This window comes from Pseudopipra pipra, chromosome 1, assembly GCF_036250125.1.
Source record: "Pseudopipra pipra isolate bDixPip1 chromosome 1, bDixPip1.hap1, whole genome shotgun sequence".
NCBI lineage: Eukaryota > Metazoa > Chordata > Aves > Passeriformes > Pipridae > Pseudopipra > Pseudopipra pipra.
Window position 1 is genome coordinate 30,861,084 of NC_087549.1, and position 17,679 is coordinate 30,878,762.

Consider the following 17,679-nt stretch of genomic DNA (forward strand, 5'->3'; position numbering starts at 1 on the left):
GAGGACGGAATGGAGCCGAGGAAATGCAACTGTCAGAAAACGGGATGGTCAGACTTCCTGAGTGAACCTGCCTGTGTCTGGCTTAATGTAAATCTCCACCATCTTCAGCCTGGCAAGTTGTCTTTTGGTTGGGCTTTTTTTTTTTTTTTTTTTTTTTTTTTTTTTTTTTTTTGGTGGGGAGGGGGTGTTATGTTTGCGATCTCTGCCTTGGTACCTAAGGAGGAAGAGGAGGAGGAGGAGGGTGTGTTACTGAATGGTGGCTAAAGCCTCCTCGGGACGGCGCTGAGGTGAAACAGGCTGAACCCGACTGATGTGGCTCCTCTCTCGGTTGGACCCAGTGCCCTAAGCAGCCGATGAGAGACCCCCGGCCGCCCGGCTCGCAGGTAACAAAAGAAATACCAACCCGTATGTTTTCTGCTGCCGCTGCTGGGGACGCTGTAGGGTGGGGGGGCAGAAGATGCAGCAGGGGAGGTGTGGAGGGGAACCGCCGTAAGTTGGCATCGGATGGGGGGAAAGTTTATTAGCAATTTTGTAGGAAATTTCATGTCAGGCAAGAGAGGAAAGCAGGGACGCGTCTGCCATTAGCCGCCGTGATGGGAAGGGATGCACTTGATTCTGGCCACGAGCAGTTAGAGCAGGAACCGAACTGCGGCTCGTTGTTTATGACCTTATTTTTTTCTTTTTTTTTTCTTTTTTTTTTTTTTGTGTGTGTGCGTGTGTCTGTTGGCTGGGGTCCTTTTATACACCTTAGCCATCGGTTAAAAAAAAAAAAAATAGACGCCTGTCCAGCAAAACAACCAACCCCCCCCCTTCAAAAATCTCAGAAAGGCTTCGCTGAAAGCAGTCCCCAACCCTGCCCGCGGAAGCCTTTCCTGCGGAGCGGCACGGCACGGCACGGCTCGGCACCGCGGGGATGCCGCGGGCTCCGCCGGCGCCCGGCCAGCAGCCGCCCGCAGGCAGCGGCAGCCGCACATCCCCGCCGGCGAGTCCGCTCCGCTCCGCGCCGAGCCGAGCCGGGCCGAGCCGGGCCGAGCCGAGCCGGGCCGAGCCGAGCCGGGCCGGGCCGCGCCGCCTCCCCGCGCCGCGCGGAGAAACTGACAGAGACGCAGGGCGCGCTCCTAACGGGCTCCTCTTCCTCCTGCTGCCAGAGACGGCAGCCAGCAGCGCGATCCCCCGGCGCACACACACACACACACACATACATACACACACACGCCCGCACGGCCACCCTGCCTCTGCTCCTGAGAAACCTACCTGCAAAAGAAAAGGGGGGAGAAGGGAGGTGGGAGGGAGAGGAGAAAAAGCACCCCACACTTTCTCCTGTACACACGCACGCAGTCAGGGTCCCCATTGCCCTGTTGGCACCCCCCTCTCCCCTCGCCCGAAAGCGAAAGTTTGAGAGGCCGAGGGGGGTGGAGATGGGGAGGAGAGGGAAGGAGGGTGAGAGAGCGGAATCTGCCTTTAAAAAGCACCTCAAAGTTTCGGGGGGACCGAGCTGCGAAACAAGAGTGCGAGCTCTAAAGGGGCTGCCAAGGGATGACTTCTGACAGCCCTAACGTCTTTCCTAATCTGACAGTATTCCCCCCCTCCCCGAGCTCCCTAGGAAAAAAGAGCGGAATAAAAAGTGGGGGGCATCCCCTGAACCTCTTCTGCGAAGTGAGCAGGATCCTCCACTTAATCCGAAAGTTACAGCCCGAAAGAGAAAAAAAACCGAAACCCACAGCCCCAAACCAAAACAAAAAAAATATACACAAACAAAACATAACGCCCAGAATAAAAGAGAAAAGCAGATAGAGAAAGAAAGGAGAGAGAAAAGGCAGCCCCTCCTTCCGAAATGAGAGCAAATACTGTACCTAAAAGTGGGGAAACAGGCAGAAAAAGGGGGGAGAGAGAGAGGGGAGAGGTACATGGGATCTGGGGATGTGAGTGTGTGTGTGTGTATGTGAGAGAGAGAGAAAGAGGCACAGAGAGAGGGAGAGAGAGAGAGAGAGCGAGAGCGAAATATCAAAGATTGTGCAAGATCAGCCTGGAAAGATAATCGATACTCGACCTAAATTTAACACAAACTACTCAATAAAAGTTAAAGAAAAAACTTACTTTCCATTTCCCCTCGCAGTTCCTACTGGATCTTCGCCTCTCTTTTTTGTTTTGCTTTATTTACTTAACAGCTGATCACATCCAAGTAAACGAGAGAAGGTTCATTAAAAAAATAATAAAAAAAATAATCCTCCAACTTTATTGGGTGAAAATAAAAATGATTGAGCAAGAAGTAGGGGGCATGGAGCGGTCCTTTGGGGTCCGGGAGTTGTTAAAGCATGTGCCGACCGCGGTCTCGCTGTTTGGTTGTGAAGGGGTTGGGAAAAGGAGGAAAGGAAATGAAAATCCGATATGTCTTTATTCTGCTAATTATTATCGTTTTAGCCCTGTTTAAAAAAATGGCTGATTAAGTTGAGTGCGCATGTCTTTGTGTGTCTATTCCCGATATGCACTCTGGGAATGAGAGAGAGAGAGAGAGGAGAGAGAGGAGAGAGAGCGAGGGAGAGGGAGAGCGAGGGAGAGGGAGAGGAGAGGGAAGAGGAGAGGGAGAGGTGTAATTAGTGAGGTGATCAACATTCTCCGGGCTGCAAATGACGCGCAGCCCCGGAGCCGGAGAAGCGGGAGCTGTCGCGGCTGCCGGGGGCTCGCCGGGGCTGCGGGAGCCACTGAGCCAGCCCAAAGAAGAAGGGACAGCAGAAAGGAGCTCATGGATACAAACACAAGTCTGCAAACTTCATTAGTAACACAGACACACACGCACAGGCACACAAAGTAGATGGCTAGGGAAAATTAAAAAAAAAAAAAAAAAAAAAAAAAAGAAGGGCGGGAGGGTGGCAGACTTGCTCTTTTAACTGTTTTGGAAACTTAAAATAAACGGGTCCAAATTAATTATTTCATCAGGGAGATATTTCTGTCTGTCTTTCTCTTCCATTTTCTCTCTTTTAATGGGAATTTAATGAAAAAATATTTTTGCATCCCATTTTTGCAATGGTCTAGTGAATGTATGACATGTCTGTAAAAGGAAAGGTAATATATCTGATAGGGAATAACTACCCATACAGAGATAAAGACGGATTTATTTACACATACGCACACAAACGCACACATGTATGCGCTCACAGCCTACATCGTATTTACACATATGCACATACACTCCACATACACGCAGTCAGACAAAACATAGCAGACCTTATTTGTTGACTCCATGTGACTGCTTGGAGATACCAACAAAGTAAAAAGCAAAGCCTACCAGAATATACAATATCAACTGTAAACAGCCTTATCAAAATGAAGTAAATATCAGCCCAGGGAAAGAATCTCTTTGCATACAATACAGGTTTCATGCATATACATGCATCATCTTCCACTTTCCCTGCAAGTATTGATATTTTATTAATATTTTATCTGCTATATTTTACCAGACATATTTCATTCTTGGGGGGGCGGGAGCGGGGCACACTATTATGATGAAAAGTAGGGTAAAATGTACAGATGTCATTATAAATCGAAATCTTCTACAAATATTTTCCTGTGTGGGATTTAAGAAGATTGCTTCTCATTTGAAAATCTAATTATCTTAACCTAATACTGCAGATGTGAATATGACTGACACTTTCATTAAAAGATAATTAACTAAAACTAGGAATAGACATACTTTAAAATACCCCCTACTGAAGATAAAAACATGACTATTCAAAGAGCATCCAAATACACCGCAGGAACACGTGCAGATTTTTGATAATGCTATTCCAGAAATGGTTATACCAGCAATGGTCACTAAGTCACAGTTACACACAAGAGATATTTACAGTACCAAGGACCCCGCGCAGGTGAACCATAACCTTAGAGCTGACATGCCTTTGAAGTTCGTGATTCCTGCGATACACATCAAAACCTTGTCTTAGGCCTTAAACACTAGAAACCAGCAGGAAGGTTTTATCACAACCTTCCATTAAAAGCACGCAATAACAACAAACCAGCAAAATCCAGGATGGCAGAAACAGACACCTCTCTGGGCCTTAAACCTCCTGCTCCAGGAGAACATTTTGCAAGTACTGAAACTAATGCTAATAGGAAAATCCCCACCTGATGATGAATTAAGGCTGCCCTTAAGGAAGCACAGGCCAGTGTCAGGGAACCCAGTGTCTAAAAGCAGATGTTTAAGGTCAGAGTGAAGGTCCTGGTAGTTTTAGGAAAAAGAAAAGAAGAGAAAAAAAAGAAAGGGAAAAAGAAAATGGGTCTTTGGAAAGGGAAGGAAAAAAAGGAAAAAAAAAAATCACCAGCCTGAAAGTACAGCTATTCCAAAAATCAGAGTCTGGAAATAAAGCAGAGAAGGAACCCTACCCCAATCCAGAGAAACCTTACTTCAAACTTCAGGAAAATCTCCAAGACTCGAACTTAAGGAAAAAGTCAGGGGCACTGAAGTGTTCGTGAGAGCAACTTTATTGCTTTTCCAAGCCTCACCTAAGCATTGCCCCAGCTCATCAATGAAAAAGGATGTGAGTACACGTATGCAGATTTCCACAGGCACTGCGCCCTGTCAATGAAGGTAATAAGGAAACTAGCGATATTCTGCATCGTTGTTTACAAGGTGGAAAAAAATGCAAACAAAGAGTGAAAATGGAATCTCTGAAACCAGTTTACAGTTATCAGATTGAGGGAGTATGATGGAAAGAGAGCTTTTAGGTTTAAATTGTAGATGAAACAGGACTGAGATAGAAGGATGCATTGTCCATTCAAGTGCATGCCTGAAGAATGGCAACACATTTCCTAAGACTGAAGACAACTAAATACAATGTGATGAAGAAGCACCTGAGAACAATACATCTATTTCAAATTCAAGTGCAGAAACACATATACTTAATGTCACAGAAGAATAAGGAAACGAAGATAATTTAGTTTTAAAATCGTCTCCCCTCTCCGCACTTCCCCCCCACCTCTTTTATTCCTAGTGCTTTTTTCCTGGTGAAACATCAATATCATTAATGTCATTAATGTCAAAACACCAAACGTCAGAACAGTCAAGTCATTATTTTTTTGGCTTTAGAGTTTTTTTCCTCTTTCTCATTTCTTGGAGGGGGATATAGGTTTATGGTGTTCTTGAGTTACAGCTAAAGGAACAAAGGAGCGGGGTAATAAGGCAGGAATTGCGAGAGGAGAGTCCACATTTTTCAAGGTTTCTTCTGCCACTGTTTACTGTCCTTCCTAACGTTTTAATTCTCCTCTCTATTTCTCTCTCTCTCGCTCGCTTTCTCTCTCCCTAAAAATAGTAGCTATCGCGAAGCGGGGTGTGTAGGAAAAAAAAAAAAAAGCACTACGAGGTGTTAACAGTTTAGAAGGAACCCGGGGATCGCCACGTAGCTAGGAAAAATCGAAGAAGGTTAATTCCGGGAGGCAGCAGCAGCAGGTTTGTGGGATGTGATAAGAGCGGAGCGCGGCGCGGGCTGGGGGCGGCCGGCGCGGAGGACCCGGGGCCGCCCGCACGGCTGCGGAGCGGTGCGGGGCTCCCGGCGGGCGGCGGGAGGGCTCCCCGGCGGCCCGGCCCGGCCCGGCCCGGCCCGGCTCCCGCTCCCGCTCCCACTCCCCTCTCTCCTCCCTCTCTTGCTCAGCTGATCGCCCCTGAAGACTCACGCCTAACCTCTCATCTCCTCTCCTCTTGTCTCGATGGACCCCCCGCCCACCTCCTCCAAACTTTTCCTGCAGGCACCGTTACATATTTTGGGATTTTTTTGAGCCTCCTGTTGAAACCACAAAAAGCTCTTGATAGTGACGTTACATTTCAAAGAAAGGGAAGGGGGGAAATTTCAAAAAAACCCCTCAGCCTTTTCTGTCCTTCACCACCTCCAGCCTCAGCCCCAAGGAAAACTTATTGGCCTGGGCGAGACGGAGCTGATGGGGGCCAGAGCCGGAGACTGGCCATTCTTTAATAGACAAAGAAATCCTAGCCCAAACCGGGCTCTGTTACACCACGTCTCTCCGTCAAGCTCATTTCACTCCCTAAATCTGCGCTGCGGACACACAGGGGCACAGGGATCTGCATAATTACAGACATAGCCGCTCCCCTTTTTAATAAACCGACATAATTCCCTAATAAGCGTTCCCTTCCCCCACCTTCTCCTCTCCCCAGACCCCAACCCAAGGGAAAGGGGATCCATGTCTTTTTACTGCGTTCTCTAAGTCTATAGATGAGCTCAGTTTGAAACGAGGTATTACAAGATTTCAGTGTTACAGACCCTTTATCTGAGCTACAGACACTTTCAGATCCCCAGCCCCCACCTCCTCTCCTTTTTGTTGTCTCTTCTCCTCCCGGGGGCTATTTGACAAAGGCAGTGTGTTAACTAACATTTTTGTTTAACTCAGCAACTTCTTTTCAAAACATACTTAAACCTGATAGCAATCTCTTGTACTTTTTGTCTTTTTCTTTTTTTTTCCCCCCGAGATGAAATTGACTCTGAACCCAAAGCGTTTGGCTATTATTAATAATTTCTCTGTTTTCAGGTATCATGTATACAAATCTATTGTTAATTTACAACGCCGCCCCCCCCCCCGCCCCAACACATTCCACTAGACACTAAAAAGGGTTGGGGGCGGGGGCCGAGGACGAGGGGAAGAGGGAGGAGGAAAGGAAAACAAAAATCCCCGATCTGATTCCTGGAAAGTTTTGTTCGAAAAAGAAATAAAACAACAATAACATTGCATTTCAATTCTGCCCTCACTGCCCCAGATTTGGCATTCACCTACTGAAAGTGCGTCTAACGAGCAGTGACCTTAGAGAAAAATCACAGCCGAATAGTATAGACATCTCGCTGAGATTTTCAGCTAAATAGTGCCGTTCCCGATTGGCTTTTTGTTGTTGTTATTTTGGCCGGAGCCGCACAAAAACGCGCACCCGGACGTTACTATAAATAAAAGCTTTCCAGGTCTGAGTCTGCTGCCGGCGTTTCCTCCGGAGCCTTAACAGCCCTTTTTCAGCTCCTTTCTTGGGCAGATCGCGGGGATTAAATGCCCTGAACCTGAGCTCCTGGCCTTGGATGGGAAGGGAAAGAAAAAGGGAGAGGGAGAGAGAGAAAGGAGAGGGTGAAGGAGCCAGGCGCCCTCTGGGCTTTCAGAGGTCAACGCTTTGACAGTGCTCTGACCTCCCTCCCCTCCCGGCAACCACCCCAGTGTTTATAAACAAAAACAGTCAGGACTAGCCCCAAACAATAGCAATTCACCAACTTCACAGGCACTTCACCAGCTCTTATGCAAATAAAGGAAAACGACCGCTTACCACCGCTCCCCCCCATCCCCTCCAGAAAGCCCAAGAGCATATTTCCAGCAGTGATATATCCAAGGGAAAAATTTTACATTCTATTCTGGAAAAGGACAAAAAGGGACTTCAGAAATAAAACGGTTCTGCTAGAAAGACAGACAAAAAGGGAGAAAAAGCCAATAAAACTACCGATCTTACTGCAGAAAGAGAAAAGTTATGAAATATTTATACCTAAATCCAGCAATCCACACTGCCAATGAAACAGGAATCTTTGTTGTGTAGACAATATGCTAAACTACCTCTGCGACAAACAGCGATTATAAAGCAACCAGAAAAAGTTATTTTCGCCCAAGGAGCCAAGTTTTCAAAGAAAACGTGTGGATTTTACAGCTAAATAAAAGCCACCACCTCTGTGTTATCCGTAAAAACTACACATAAATTAAGAGCACCGTTAAAAGAAAAAAACCTTCCAGCAAGCAAACAGCACATCTGATCTGACTTACCAAAAAAAAAAAAGTATAATTAAAACCATCTTTAATTACAAAAAACAGCAAGCGAAAACTAAATGAATCAATGCTTTCTCCCCAAAATGTTGTCCGCCAAGGTATAGAAATGACAGTTCTATAGTCCTGCATTATAGCGTAACTGAAACTCCACAATTCAGGAATTGATTATGCGATAAGGAAAAAAAAACCAAACCGTAAAAGGTAAAAAAAAGGTCCTAATGATTTTCAAACTTTTGCTTAAAAAAATGATGAAGATAAGAAAAGATTGGAGGAAAAGTTAAAGGAAATATACCTCAAGAGAAAAAAGACCATCTCCTTTTCTTCTTTGTCTATCAGTCTCCAGTTAAAGCATATGGAAAATGTTTTCAAAATGCCTAGATTTGGCACATTGTCATTGCAAAGAGAGGAGCGCAGTGATGCTGTTATAGAAAATGGGAAATAAATTCAGGATTGGGTGCTGCCTCCTTCAATGCGGATTTATCTAAGTTTAATTTAATATTCCGCAATCACTGTATGATCGCATATAATTCACCAAGATTTTTAAGGGCTTTGCCTAAATATGTTGACCACAGGCACAAAGTAATTTAATCACATTATTTCCTTATTTTATTTGTGTTTATTTTACTCATTAAAAACACTTTAAATTGCAATTGTAAATAATAGAAATGATGGAATATTAGGTTTGGGCTGAACAAACGCTCAGAGAAGATATTAGCTTTATTAAAATCATTCCGAACGTAAAATCAAAAAGCACAAAATGGTTGTTTGTAAAACACTAAACCTTTAATCGATTTATTGGCATTCCGATCGATTAGATAAACGGAAATCTATAGTAAACATAAAAGCATTTAAAATATTTTTCTCTCATTTATAAACAAAACTTTTCTTTTCAGTAGAAAAAAATGATTATCAAACGACTAACAGGAAATTCTTCAGATATCAAATTACGATAATAAAATTATTTCCACATGGAAAGGGATAATGACAATGATGATAGTAATTATAATAATGAATAATTCAACAGCCCTTTGACATATATGGAAGAGCCTGGTTCAAAAACAGCTTTTGAAGGGGGCTACTTTTAGGGGATTTTTTAAATAAAATTGAGTTTTGTGGCTGAAATGCTTAGATCAAGTGACAGTTTAGATGCATGTGCTAAAATTGCGTTAATTTTTTTCCTGCATTTTTTCAGGCTGGAGCATTCGCTTTGACATCATCCCCTAAGTTAACACTTAGCAGTAAATAAGTATGTAAATATATAAGGTACCCTTGAATTTGTGGGGGGAAAATTTTGTCTTCATGCCAGGGCGACGGGAATGGGGACCCTTTACCTTATAATTTAAACGATTTGCCTAGCTTGCAGCGTACCTTCCAGATTACAGAAAAATTCTGCAGGCAATAATGTCTTAGACCATTTAAGTGAAAGAACACAATTTATTTAGGGGTGGAGGGTGGGGAACCGTAAGCCGGAAAAATGCAGCAATCAGAGCTTGTGGCATTCTAGCTGCGCGAAGAGGAAGTGTTGCTGTAACGGGTATTATGTTTATTTGATAAAGAAAATCAATGAAAGTGGCTGTAAAGTAGTTAGTGAGGCGTGTGTTTGGGACTCGGGTTGAATAGTGACTCCAGCGGGCTGGTCGATGAGCTCTAAGAGCTCTGGAAATCTAACCTAACCCTCAGAGTGAGCTCTCTCTCACTCAGTGCTGCACCTTCCCCAGGCTGGAAGACTTCAGTCCTTGTCTCCTCCCTCTGTCTCCTTCCTTCTCTCCCTGCATCCCTCCCTCCGTCCCTCCTTCCCTCTCTCCTAGTTTTCCGTTCCTGCTTTCCTTCTTCCCATTCGCTCCAACTGTTCCCTCTCCCAGGTTTATTTGCTCCCCTTAATCTCTCCCATTTTCTTTCTATCTCACTTTCATTCTCTCTTCCCATCTCTGCCGTAGCTGTTTCCTCCCTATCCAGCTGGTTCTCTAAGTTTCCCTGTGCTCTTGGAGACTTTTTCCTCCTCTAATTCTCTTCCTCTCTTCTCAGGTATTAGTATTCCTAAGTTTTCTTCCAGCCTTTTTCCTATCTGTCTTCACCAGCCAAATTTATCTCTTATTTTGGATTGGTTCCTCCGGACATGTGCTATATTAGTAATTATCCCTACTCATTTCCTTTTCACACACCCATGCTGAAGGGATGAGTGCACCACGCTCTTTCCACAGTTGGAATATTTTATACCTTGGCTAATCTTCAGTGGTGCTTTACTTAAGACTTTCTGCAGCTATTTCCCTCCTTTTCTCCCGCTAATCTTCATTCCCTCTAATTTACAACAGAAATGTTTCTCCTCCTCCTTTTCATTTCCTACTTTACAATTTCCTTTGGGGTTTCTAAAGAGTAGTACGTCCTTTGCATTTCCCTACCCCCATCTCTTTCACTGTTTCACTTCAGCTATTTTATTTACCCGGTTGGTAGGGGGATATTTCTTTCGTTAAAAAGTTTATCTCCCTGTCTTTCAGTCCCAGCCTATTAAAAAAAAAAAAAAAAAAAAAAAAAAGAGAGAGAGAAAGAAAAAAAAAAGTCGAGTTTGTGGCTCTTTTCAGCGAACTAACTTGGTTTCAAACTTCTGGTTTGGATTATGTGTCATTATCTATTTTCCCTTATCGCATCCCCCGTTGCCCTCCGTGCACCCCTCCCCCCCCAGCCCCTCCCGTACACCTCCCCGTTGCTAGTAACATCTTTAGTGTGGTCAGTGTTAAATATGGCAGATCCCTGAAAAATGCTTCCTCTCCAGCTCTCTGCTGGAATTCATTACCAGCCCCACTCTTCCCACCGCGCCGTGTCTGCGGGGCCCGGCGCGGCCGGTGCCCAGAGCTCCGCGAAGCCTCCGCAGGGGCCGCGGGATGCGCGGCGGCCGCTCCGCGCCGCCGCCGGGCAGCGCCCCCGAGCAGCGCAGCCGGAGCTGTGGCGGCCGCAGGGGGACCGGCCCGGAGCGCTGCGGTCCGCCGAGGCCCCGCCGGGCCGAGGGAAGCAGTGACGCCTCCGGCGGGGGCGGCCCGGGGCAGGCGGCCTGCGGCGGGGCGGGGGCGCTGCCCCTGGGCCGGCCCGGCAGGTGCGCGGGCTCCGCTCCGCAGCGGCGGGAGCAGCGCGCCCCGCGCAGAGCCCCGCGCAGCCCCGCGCTGGAGGGCGCGGGATGCCCCGCGCCGCGGGCTCCCCGCTGGCGGCGGCAGCATCCTCTCCGCGGGTGGTGGCCGGCTTTCCCAGCCGTCTACCTGCCCTCGTTTGTCTGGGGCAGGAGGTGGGGGTTGGGGTCTAGCTCTTATTATTTTCTTTTTCCCTCTTCCCCCTCGCTCCCCCATCTTCCTTCCTTTCCTTCTTTTTTATTTGGCCTTTTCCCATGTTATGCCCTGATTGTCTGGAGTGGGATCTAGATGAGGGATCCCCCCCGGCGAAGTCACTCATGTGCTGCTGGCTGTGACACATGCTACGTGTGTCGCCTTTGTATGGTCCTGGTTGGGCCACATGCACTTAGCCTGCAGTTTATCGCAGGATTTGCTTTCATGTGTGTAGTGAGTGCTGGAATAAAGCAGAATTTCAAAGGGTACCACCAGAATTAACGTTTCAAACTTGGTCTGGGTTTTGAATAAACCTTAACCCGAGGAAACGATTGTTCCAGGTTAAATGGCCCTAAACTGTCCTTTGTTTCATTAATTGGGATCCTCTGTTTTGTTCTTTTGACAATTCTTTTAAAGAAGCCGGAGGAAAAAATCTAGTTCATTAATTTCTTCCATACTGACTGAAACATTTTCGCTGTTTTACACATGGATGGAGTTATGTTTAGACTTCTTCTCTATAGGTTACACACGTGAAGTGAACAGCGGGGGCTCGATCCTGCCTGTCCCTTCTTGAGTGAGTAAACGTAGATCTGGCCCGCTGTCAGAAACTCTCACTACTGTTAGGACCTCTGTTCAGTGTGAAGCCTGATAACATGGTTTTACCTGTTTCAGGCACCCATAAGGATACCCAAAACAAATGTTGTCATATAATTCTGGTTTGCTAAAAGCATGCTATGTGTTTTGGTTTTTTTTTTGCTAAACCTCTAATACCTGTAACTTTCTTCTTTGCTTAAGTGTGCTTGAGGGAGGAATGTTAGCTTTTACTTTAAACGTTTCATAGTACTGACATGGGCACAAATGGAAATTAATATTTTTGATAGTTTCCAAGAAAATACAATGCACAAACAAGGCAAACAATATAATCCAGAAGTCTTATTATTATACCACAGTGTAGGGGTGTACATTTTACAAATATTTGCCTAGGAACTTAGAGGGCTAAATTCTGTCAATATCTCCATCACCTCTGAAATTATTGTTCACCTATATCCACAGTGACCCCAAATTGTCAGAGAAAAAGCCTGCCAGTTGTAAATCCACACGGGGCTACAACAGGATTGCAATTTATTATAAAGCAGAAATGTTACTGAAGGGAAAATTGGTGCCTATTCCCAAGTCCACACCTGAAAGGAACACACTTTCCAGAAATAAAGATGTTACAGAGAATTGTTTAATTTTTTTTTGTTTTTGTGAGATAGCATCATCATAATAGGTAGATTATATTTATTCCGAATTCTTTTTAACCCACTATGAATGTTTTTTAAAAAATTGTTTAAAAATAACAGACACTACTGAAATTCAACACCACCTTGAAAAGATTAAAATATTTACTTATGCTGAGGACTTTGTGCATGACAATACAGAGATACACTTTTTCCGTCTTTCTCCAAAGTGATCTAGTTTGGTATGATATTCTTGCTTCCCTCTGAAATTATGTTACTGAGTGCAAAAAATATTCTTGATGTAATTTAAGAGGAAATGAAGGAGTATTATAAAACTAAATTTAAACGTATGTTTTAATACTCTGAAAAACAAATACGGATTGTATGTATTTTGTGGGGAGATCTTATATACAGTGTGGAAAGAGCTTATTTTAAACAAGCGTGTCTGTACATTCCTTCAGATAACAGTCTGCACACTGTAGTTAGTCATAGGATTTTTGATGTCTTGGTCTACTTATTTTTGACAGAAAACAATTGTAATGCAAGATAATACGTAAACAAATTCAAAGAGCATCTAAATGCTACTGATTATGAAGTGTTTGTAAAACACCTAATTCCAAAAGATGAAAACTTTTTTAAAAAAATATTTACTCCCCAAATAAACTCATTAATTTAGAAAGATGCTAACCTGTGTATACAATAGAAAGTGGACAACTTTCCACTTTCAGTTCATTTCTGGTGTCAGAAGGAATAAATGTGAACACAGAAAACATATTTCACTCTTTTTCTGCTTGAACTCCTTTACAATTTTCTCTTCACAGAGACATCCTTAGAAACTAGAAGTACTCTAGGAATCAGTATTTCCACCTAGTAATTATTTTGAAAATTAATACATGTGCTATTTTCCTTTCTTTTTCAGTAGATAGTTGTGAGTATTGATTGATAAGATAATCATCAGGAAATAAAAACGAAAAGGGAACAAAAACTAAAACATGTTGTAAGGCAACAAATAGATATTTCTACCTTTATGCTAAAATATTTGGATTTTCTTTTAATGGGAAGCCTTCATAAATTATTAAATCACACTTGATCAAGTTAATAATGAAGTTAACTACCAGCAGCTAAAATGCTGTTTTCTGTGTAAGATTTATTCTTGAGCACCCTAGACAATTCATATCCCTGTTCCACCTTTTTTTTTGTTAACTTTATTCAAACTTTTATTTTGAGACTATTTTAATAAGTAAAACGTGTGTGTGTGTGTGCGCGCACATGTGTGTATGTGCCCACACACAGAAGCACCTGATCTGTCCCTTTTTCACACAAAAATATTTGTGTGTAGGTCTGCTCAGTTTTTGCTTTTGGCACTGTAATTAAGGTAGAAGGATTCAGATATGCTATAATGCTGAACATTCAAAATTTAACATTAGAGTTCCTGGTTCATCTACAACAGGATGGATACTGTGTTTATAGAGTTCATTCTTGACCTTACCTGAGTAAGTACTTTAAGTTAAAGTATGAGATGCACCTAGAGGGGTAATACATTGAGTTTAATAGGAAGACAGTTAATAACCTTTTTTCATCCTCATGCACTATCAATCATGGCTGTCACCAGTCTGCTGAATCAAAGCAAAAGTGTTCTTCACAGATGACTGATTAGAAACGCAAAATCACAAGATCCATCTTCATGGTCACTTTTATTATAGTCATTTTTAAACTGACAGCAACCTGCTCAGTTTCAGCAGACTGGGCATCACAAATAGTGTCACTCAGTGCAGCTAAGCATGAGAAGATGTTGGCTGGATTATACTTAAAAATAATTAGGCCCAAAGCCTTTTGTGGAAGCAATAAAAAGGATTTTTGTAGTTCCAGCCCATCTTTTCAACACCAGCAGTAGCCTATGTTTTACAGTGGGTTACTATTGGAAAATATTTTCATCCTTTCAGTTCGAGTGAATTAATCAGTTTTAGATGGCCCTTAGATACTTTTTAAAAACAATATCTTTGTTGGTAATGTGACCTGTGAGTTTTGATAGACCCACTCTTAAGCAGAGGCTTAACATTGCTACTGCTATTTGTATAGTGCAGTGATGAACTGTTGGTTTCCAGCCTTCTGAGGAATATTGCAAAAGCTAATTACCTTGTTAACTAGATTAGTTTCAATAACATTGTCTCCTGTTCAAATAAGCTAGAGAACAGTTCAACAGTTTAAGGTTATTTATAAATTAAATGGGCTCCAGCAAATTCAAAATCAAAATGGTATAAGTGAGAGGGAGAGAAAAGGAGAGAAGGAACACTGACACTGCAAGTTGTGCTCTGTTCTGGTGTGTTTCTGAAATGCGGTGAAATGTAGTATAAGAAAAGGTATTCAATAATGTTGAAAAATCAAAGCTCGTCTGTGTGGAGTTTTTTTTGTTTGGTTGGTTTGGGTTTTTTGGAAATATAAATTGCTATTGACTCTAAAGGGTGTTTTTCCTGTGTGAAAATTGTAGGATTGGTTCCTTAATGTAGATAAAATCCTTTCCCTCTACTTAATGCTGCTTAACATGGCTAAGAAAATAATACATTCTAATTTGGAATTTTGATTCAAGGACTGATGGAGTGAGAAGACAGCCAAGACTAATTTTTAAATTAGGTGGAAGATAAATAGGCCTCCCTCAAAACTCTTCAAAATCTTTCCCCCTTTTTAAAATTTAAATTTCACTTCATCTTGTGAACACAAACATATTGCACCAGCTGAGCATCGTTTTAGAATTATCTTTAGAATGGCAGTGAAATGGTGCATCTGGCCACTTAACTTTAACCCCCCAAAAAGTAGTCTTATTAGTAAGCCTGATTTGTGGAGCTGTGATTTCTTTAATATGGCTCAAAGGACTCTAAGCACTGTATATCTAAAACTTTCATTTAAAACACATTTGGTAACTGCAAGCGACTTCAGTGGGCTGTAGTACCGGACCTTTCTTGCTGTGCTCCTTATAGTGCTCCTTCCCATCCTTCTCTCTCAAACTGGAGGGCAGGACTTTGGTCAAGTAGGGCTCTTCCAAAAGGGAATGCTCTTCATTTCCACTATACTAGAAACACAGACACAAAGACACACACTCAGTAGTGATGAAACGTGGTATATACAAGCATGCAAACACACATAAAGAACATGCTACATACATGTTTTTAAAACTATACAACATGAATTGGCACACAATCACTGGTTCCTGAAACACGTATCCCAAGGTAGTAATGTCGGGAGAATATTTTTATTTAAACTATCTTCAATAGTTTTATAATATTTCCACGTACTACGTAAACAACTGTGAGACTGAAGGAAGAGAATGCGAAGCAAAGTAGGCAGTTTTGTGTCCAGTTTAGATTCACGTGTTCTGTAAACAGCTTGATTCTCCTCTTCCCCCCAGTTAATGCTTATCTTAAGGATATAATTAGCATTAATAATATGGTCCCGTGTAAAGACTCTGTGTTTGTTAAAGTTGTTTTAACATGCATCTCTATTTTCTGATGAAAAATTGAAACACTGATGCTGACTGACATCTGTCTAAAAATCAGAGGCTAAGTATGTCTGAATTTAAATTTCTGAGCATTAATCAAAAGCTAATCAAGCAGAGAAACTAGTAATGTCTACTGATAAATAACACAATCATATTTTAATCATGTTGCTTTTAGGGGGAAGACAATGTTATTCAATTATTATTATTTCCCCAATAGATATTTTTAATAGTATATTCTCAACATAAATGGCTAAGGAAAGGTGACTGTAAATTATTCGTGTGCACCTTTGTGTGTAGTAAGGACCTATTTTAAAGAAATCCTGAGATCTGCAAGTATAAATATTTGCATTAAAGAATGAAACTAATATATTTGTTTGGGCTAAAAGTGCTTTCTAGTTTCAGGTAGAAAAGTTGTTCTTTCTCCTAAATATTAAATAATACTAATCTACTTCCTAGGTGGTTTTTTTTTTTCAAACCCAGTTACCATTTTAAGACAATATGGAAAAAAGAGATCACTACAGCTTAACTTAAGCACATAGTAAATCCATCTGTCTCTAAAAATGAGCATAAATAAGAAATCTTGTGGGTTTTTTTCCTGTCACAATGAAAGGAGACACAGGTAATAATCATTAAAATATTTTTATTGCCTTAAGGAAATAGCTACATCAACCTGGCTTTGTTGAGAATGCATATGTTGTTTTACTCTATATGCTATATCTTCCCCAAAATGTGTTGCTTCCCCAAAATAAGTGTGTCCTTATTTCCTTTGTCACTACACTTGCTTATCCAGAATATTCATTACATATAACACAGAGTTAACTTTAAAAGACCAGGATTTTTAGAAATGAACTTTGAATTAACTATATTTCCAGCTACAATTCTATCTATCAATCCTTAAAAGAAATGACTGAAGAAAGTACTACCATACTATAAAGGAAATGTTACAGTAAAACTATTATAACATATTTAAGTACTGAATGCATATAAATATTTTGTAAAATTTCCCAAGAGATAGTTTTTATAATAAATAAGTAAAATATTTGCATCTACTTTAGTAATTACTAATGTAATTGTAGGGAAATAATAGTTAATGGGTGGGTATATGCACAGAAGACAGCAGCTGATGGACAGTGTAACTTTATTTTAAATAAACATATCTACTCAAGTAAATAGACCAAACAGTATCTGGAAGATTTCTCTTTCCAAGTGGACTTATTATAAACATATTTAGACCCATGAAAATAGCCCTCAAATCCTTCAACAGCAAAAGCAGAGCAGCAGACAAGAACACTAGGAATTCCCATACCACACCTGCCTTTTTGCTGCCTGAATATGCAGCTATTCCTGTCCTCACTGCCTTTTTTTTCCCCTTTGGTTTCTGAAATGTTCCTTGTAGAAGCTTAGAGAATGGGAAAGTTTTTCTATGAGCATCAGTTTGAGAAAAATATGTGTATGTGAGTGGGAGACTGTGTGTGTGTATATGAAGATGTATCAGGAAGGCTAGACTGGTCATCTTTAGCATCTCTCTCCTACCTTGGGTTCAGAATCTCAGCTACCACTCACTGAGCTTTAAAGCGAAAAGAGCAGGGAGCAGAGGTCATGCAAAATGCTTGTAGCTTTTGTATTCAAATTACCAACATTTTGAATAAAGCTTATTGTCTGATACCAATATTCCCAGTGGCTAATTAGGTAGACCATTTTACCTTCTCTTGAAAGCATTTAGATGTGTATTGGTAAGTCCAGAGGACTTTCATCGGGACTGAAAAAGGATTCTGCATTTTTCCCTTTGCATTTTCTAGAATATTGATCACATATCATGAGATGGAGATTTCTGTTTTGTTGTCTCATTTTTGGTCTTTTT

The 17,679-nt window shown here is 42.0% G+C and overlaps 1 protein-coding gene and 1 long non-coding RNA gene across 5 annotated transcripts in view; one reads left to right on the plus strand and one right to left on the minus strand.

Annotated features, from left to right (window-relative positions):
- Positions 1–8,108, minus strand: part of ZFHX4 (zinc finger homeobox 4) — a 154,908-nt gene extending 146,800 nt beyond the window's left edge. For 2 of the 4 annotated variants that reach the window (XM_064650359.1, XM_064650318.1), the window contains exon 1: positions 2,098–2,475. The gene's annotated coding sequence lies outside the window, so the exon portion shown is untranslated. Of the gene's footprint in view, positions 1–1,254; positions 1,341–2,097; positions 2,476–8,086 lie in introns of those variants that run through there. The other 2 variants (XM_064650350.1, XM_064650342.1) reach the window with 2 other exon arrangements.
- LOC135412047 (uncharacterized) overlaps positions 207–17,679 on the plus strand; it is a 31,331-nt gene continuing 13,858 nt past the window's right edge. Inside the window, exon 1 of the long non-coding RNA XR_010429472.1 lies at positions 207–383. This is a non-coding gene — a long non-coding RNA (uncharacterized LOC135412047). The remainder of the gene's footprint in view (positions 384–17,679) is intronic.